The sequence below is a fragment of the Solanum pennellii genome, chromosome 1 (assembly GCF_001406875.1).
Source record: "Solanum pennellii chromosome 1, SPENNV200".
Classification (NCBI taxonomy): domain Eukaryota; kingdom Viridiplantae; phylum Streptophyta; class Magnoliopsida; order Solanales; family Solanaceae; genus Solanum; species Solanum pennellii.
The window spans coordinates 20354449-20360426 of record NC_028637.1 but is presented as its reverse complement, the minus strand read 5'-3'; positions in this window follow the sequence as shown (position 1 = coordinate 20360426).

Here is a 5978-nt window from a genome sequence, read left to right as displayed (position 1 = left end):
ATATATATATATATATATATATATATATATATATATATATATATATAAACATAATATAGCTTTTTAAAATCAATAATATTTACAAATCGATATGAAAGACATTTTAAATTATATTAAAAATGTTTAAAATGTCTTGACTATCGATAATACGATAGTTGGGTGTGGATGATCGATCACGTAAACTTTGAATCGACATTGTTCCAGTTAGTTGTTATGATGCAACCCGCAATATCTATTGTTTTTTAAGAATGAAGATGTTTTAGTTCTCGAAATAGAAAATTGCAAATATTTTTCGAATCAGGAAAACTAGAAATTTTGAATGATTTTTATTCCCTTACCTTGTTTGTGCATCACCCTCTGGCCTGTTTCAACTCTTGTTGAAGAGAAAATTTGTTCTTGATCTTGATTATTTTGTGAAGTTCAGAAAATATTGAGTTTCCTTCTTAGTTTTGCTGAATATGGAAGACGATGAGACAGATTTGAGAGGGGCAAAATAGGGAGATGGGAGAGAGAAAATCACATTTTGGAAAATCAACATTAGTTGTTTTAGGTGGAATTGATTAAAGACGAACACGGAGTCTAAAGGGTATAAAATATTAACAAAATTTTTAAAACGGTATATATAAAATTTTATATTAACCAAAATGGTAAAATCGCTACATCAGCAGCGATTTACTTCACCGAAAAAAGCAAAATCGCTGCCTCTACAGCGATTTCGCAAAATGTGAACTTTTTTTTTTAAAAAATGAAATCGCTACCTAGGCATCGATTTTAAATTTTCGCTGCCTAGGTAGCGATTTCATTTTTTTGAAAAAAATTCACATTTTGCAAAATCACTGCAGAGGCAGCGATTTTACTTTTTTCGGTGGAGTAAATCGTTGTTGATGCAGCGATTTGCCGTTTGGGTTAATATAAAATTTTATATACCGTTTTGAAATTGTTGTTAATATTTTGTACCCTTTAGGCTCCGGACTCGACTAAAGATTGAATTTTGTATATTTTAAATACTAAAAGGATGTTGCTTGTTAACTACTATAGTATAAGGATGTAATCTAAGTTTATTCTGTTAGGATCGAATCCACACACGCACTTGATGAATTAAGAACACAAGAACTTTCAAGAGAAATAGATGAGAGATCTAGAGAGAGAAAGAGAGAAATCAATATTTCGTGGTAACACCCCGTGAGTAAGCTTCAACGGCGATGAATATATATATTAATAATTCATAGTATTTTAGGTTACAGAGAATAAATAAAAAATAAATATTGCATCCTAAAATTTGGAGACTGATTCAGTCATCCAAAACCTAACAATTGTGATAACAAATACGAAATAAATAACATAATATCAATCAATATTCAAATATCGGAATCTCCATAATATTAACATCATTATAGCTCTATTGTTATATGCATGTTAAAACTGAAAAACAAATTCTACAAAACTTCAACATAATATAAAAAACTCATTTCGTGACTGCTTGCACCTAGATAATAATATTTTTATATTTAATTTTGTATTAATTATATTAAATTAATATCCTCAAATGAATAAGCTAATGATTTGAATATTGTTATTACAATATATTTCTAATCATTACATAATACATATATCATAATAAATATTTTTACTATAAACGCTTACTATAGTTTGTACTACCCACGCAACGCGCGGATATATGTACTAGTTCATTTATAAAAGATGGGGAGATACGCCATTTATTAATAGTCTTAGGATATTCATAAACTATGGTTTGCTCACTTGATAAGATTCTGTAAGAATTGGAGAATTTTTAATAATCTTCATAATTTGTGGGGTTTCAAATTTATGATTAAAAATATGTAACACCCTAAAAAAATTTGAGTTAATACTCAAACCATCCTTTGTAGTGAGTATGTTTTTAGCAAGGAATTTAAGTTTCTTTAGTATTAAGGTCAGATTATTAGACTTATCCCCTTGAGTTCTGAAAGAACTTAATTGGAAATAACAAAAATCTGAAATTTTGAGAATTAAGCTAAGTATGAGTTTTGGGTCAACATCAAACGATCATAACTCCTAAAACAGGGTGATTTAGGTGTGCTACAAGATACCTTAGGAAATATATTTAAGTTATTTTTCCAACGCCACCAAGTTTGCTATGTTTAAAGTTCGGATGGGTAAGATTTGACTTATTGAAGTAAGGTTTTCCAAATAATGAAAGTTAGCCAAAAGTAGTGAGGCGTATTTTGGTTTTTTCTTTACCTAATCAGATTCAATTTATTTTTAGTAATATTTTCAGGGGTGTAATTCTATTAGGTTCAGTTTTATAATCATGATATACTGGTAGGGTTTTAGTTGAGAGTTCAACAGGAGAAAAGAAAAGAAAAGAGGAGAAAGGAGGAAGAATGAAAGCGTTCGTTTAGAAAATTCAAAATTTTACCAAGAACCTATTTTTTTGAAGTATGTAAGTTTCCATAGTGTTGGGTTTGTTCACCCACACATCAAACATGTTATTTTCAGCGTAATTTCATTCTTGAAATTTAAGGGTTTAAGTTATTGGTGAGTTCTTGATAAGTGTTCTTGAAGTTTCTTTATCGATTAATTTTTGATGTAAGGTTCTACTTGGGTCAACTTTAAACGACAATATCTATTAGAATATTAAGAGTTGCATGAGTGACAGCCTATCCATATAGAGGTAATTGAATCTTCTTTCTAACGCCACCAATTTCGGGTCAATTCAATTTCTGAGTAAAAAGTTATGACTATTTTATCAACCTATACAATAATGTTACGAATTAACCGACGGAAAAATATTAAAAATAGTTTTTTTTGTCTTTTTACCTCCAAGAAACTATGAACGAATTTCTTGACTAATAAAAGGCTCAAAACAATCAGATTTTTATATTCACTAATGAAAATCATAATTTCTTCAGATAGAGATTCAAGAAACTAATTTAAGAATCTCAAGAAAGGTTTTCTTTATTGTTTACCTTCAACCTAGGGTTTGAAGTCTTCCAATCAAGTCCTTCTTTAATATTCTTTAAGAATCACAATGATTCTTCAATAATCTTTTTCGTCTAGGTATGTAAAACTATCATAGTGTTAGACTAGTTCGTCCTCACATCCTACATCTACCTTCAGATTACTAAAAGAGCAATCTTGGATACTTTTCCTAGATTTGAGTATTCTTGAGATAAGTTAATTTTGAGTTCTTGAATTCATGTTTCTTTCAAAAGTTCTACTGCTGATTATCAAATTGATATATTTTCATCATGTTACACTCCATTTCATGAACCAAAACTCTTGAATTTTTAATTCACATTCAAGAGAAAGTTAAGAGTAGAATTCACGAAAGCCTCTGAGTTCAATTGTGAATTCTTTGAGATCCATCACTGATTTGAAATAAGTTTTGAGGAAATAAGTAAGAGAATGAGAAGATTTGTATACATGAGTTCCTTGTAGTTATGTAGACCTTCGAGTCGAGTCGTTCATGCCCATAAATTCTGCATGGACTCCATAAATTGAGTATCGTTGAGAGGAGTGGTATCTTCAAGTTCCAAGTCTTGAGTATTGAGTTCCTAATCCCCTTTAAGTTTATAATTATAATCATGAGACTATTACATGTTATCCATGAAGTCCTTGAGTTAAATTGTCCATGCTTATAATTCCGCGTGAACTCTATAAGTCGAACAATGTTGAGATGAGAAGTGACTTTAAGTCCTTTAGTTGAGTAGTTCATGCTCATAATTCCGCATGAACCTCTGAGTTGAGCATTCTTTGAATCAGAAGTATCATTGAAGTTCTTGGGTTTTCACCTTTAAAAGAGAAAATGAAACCTTGATTTCTAAAGAGCCTTTGAGCTAGTTTTAAGTAAAGAGTAAATGCTTGCACAATTAAACGAGAGAGAAATTTTTGATTTTCAAGATTGCCTTTGAGATAAGTTTTGAGTAATTATTTAAAACCAAAAAAGAGTTTTTTAACAAACATATGACCTAAATATATTTTAGGATTCGTATTGAGAACCGATATGGCGATGCGAGTTCAGATAACTCAAGTCTCAATAAACCATGTAGACATCATGGGTAGTAACGAATCATACTTTTTATATGAGTCTTTAAGATGCTTTTAGCACAAGCTAGTGTATCCACTAAGTTAAGCGTTATATATGACGATAAAGTATAGGACCGTTCTAGCAGCGTGGATAAGGCGTTGTATCACCATGTAGGCTCATAGTGGTGATTGTCGGTTAGAGAATCTCTCATGGAAACTATATTACTTTATTATATAAGTAAAGTTGAGTTTGTTATTGCATTTAGTTAATGAACCAAGTTTCTTTTACCTTTTTATAAAGCTTTCCATATAATGCATGTATATTGTTGCTTTATATATAGTTCAATATCTAGAGTTGAGCAGGCAGAGTTGAGTATGATATCTTTGAGTTATGTATCTTATTCTTAAGTTGAGTTGAGTTGAAAAGATGTATGTATGTTTCATTTTTATCAATTTGAAGCTTAATTTATGCTTTCAAATTCCCTTTACATGCTCGTACACTCCACCTACTAAGCCATTTGGCCTGAATTTTTTGATGATGCAGACATAGGTATTCAGGATCATCAATAGGAGCTTCGTTGATACATTCGTGAGTTTGAGTTAGCTATGGTGTGCATCCCTGCTTCTAGAGGATTTCATTTACTTTTCAGTTTAGTCAAGATGTCATAGGTATTGTACCGACTTCGATCCTTGTCATTTAGAGGCTCTATAGATAATCAGTAAAGTTGAGAAGTCTGTATCATTTATTTTATTAAATGTTTTAAAGAATTAAGTTGCCTAGTTTATGTTGAGTTCAATATAATTACTTTATTCTGAGTTTTTCATTTGAGTTAAAATTTTGTATTTTAGTTTCCTGAATTTTTATTCGACTTTAAGTTTTTTCTTGCTTGAGTTAGTCTTTATCTTGTATTCAGCTAGGATGATGGTCGCTTGGGGACTGACAACAGTTCTCGAGTGCCGGCAATGTCCAGGCTGTAGGTTCAGATCGTGACAAACTTGGTATCAGAGACCAGAGTTCATGAGTCCTAGGGTATCTAATTAGCCATGTCAGTTGGATCTTGCTTATGGTTCTAAGGGCCCATTTCTATAAATGAGGGACTACAGACATTTACTCTTACTCGTGCAATAAAGAAATTTCATAGAGATTTATTCTAACTCGCGTGTTCGTAAATTCATTCATTTGACTACACAACATACTAGAGGTGGTTAAAAGTAAGTTAGTACTTTATAAGTGGGTTACTATTAGCAAAAATATTGAGGAAGTCATGACACTCCAGAAGGGCTAGAGAGAAGTCCAAAAGTTAGTTAACTGTTCAGTTTTAGAGGAATGCACCGATTATTTTATGAATCATGCATTTCAGTTAAAGTGAGTTGTACTCTCTCTCTTCTCTATGCCTTTTTTTTGTTGAGATCCTTATGATAAAGTATGTTTAGAAGTTGGGTAATATTTGTCATCCCCCAAGCCTACACCCTGGACGTGGATGATACTCGAAGACCATTGCTAGCCCCAAGCAAACTATTGGCCCGACTTTCTTTACTCATCGGAAGACTTAAACACAAGATGTATAACTCATGAAATAACTAAAAAGGAAATAATGTAGCCAAAATGACAACTTAAATCTTAAACATATACAACTGAAATGAATGACAAAAGAACTAATACTATCGATCTATGAAACCTCTAAAATAAATAGGGATGTTTGAACAGGATGCCAATCATCTTAACAACTAAACTAAAAACAAACGACTCTGAACTGCTCAGTAGATCAATGGTACGCCGGATGCTGATCCGAGTTACCTGCATATACATCATAGGACGATGCAGGCCAACTGGCATCAGTATATTTAATGTACGAGTATATGAGATGGAATGCTAAAACAACTTAAGTTTGAAAGAGAATAAGAAGAAAACACTTAGCTTGGCGCTGCTCAACTCATGGATACTCACT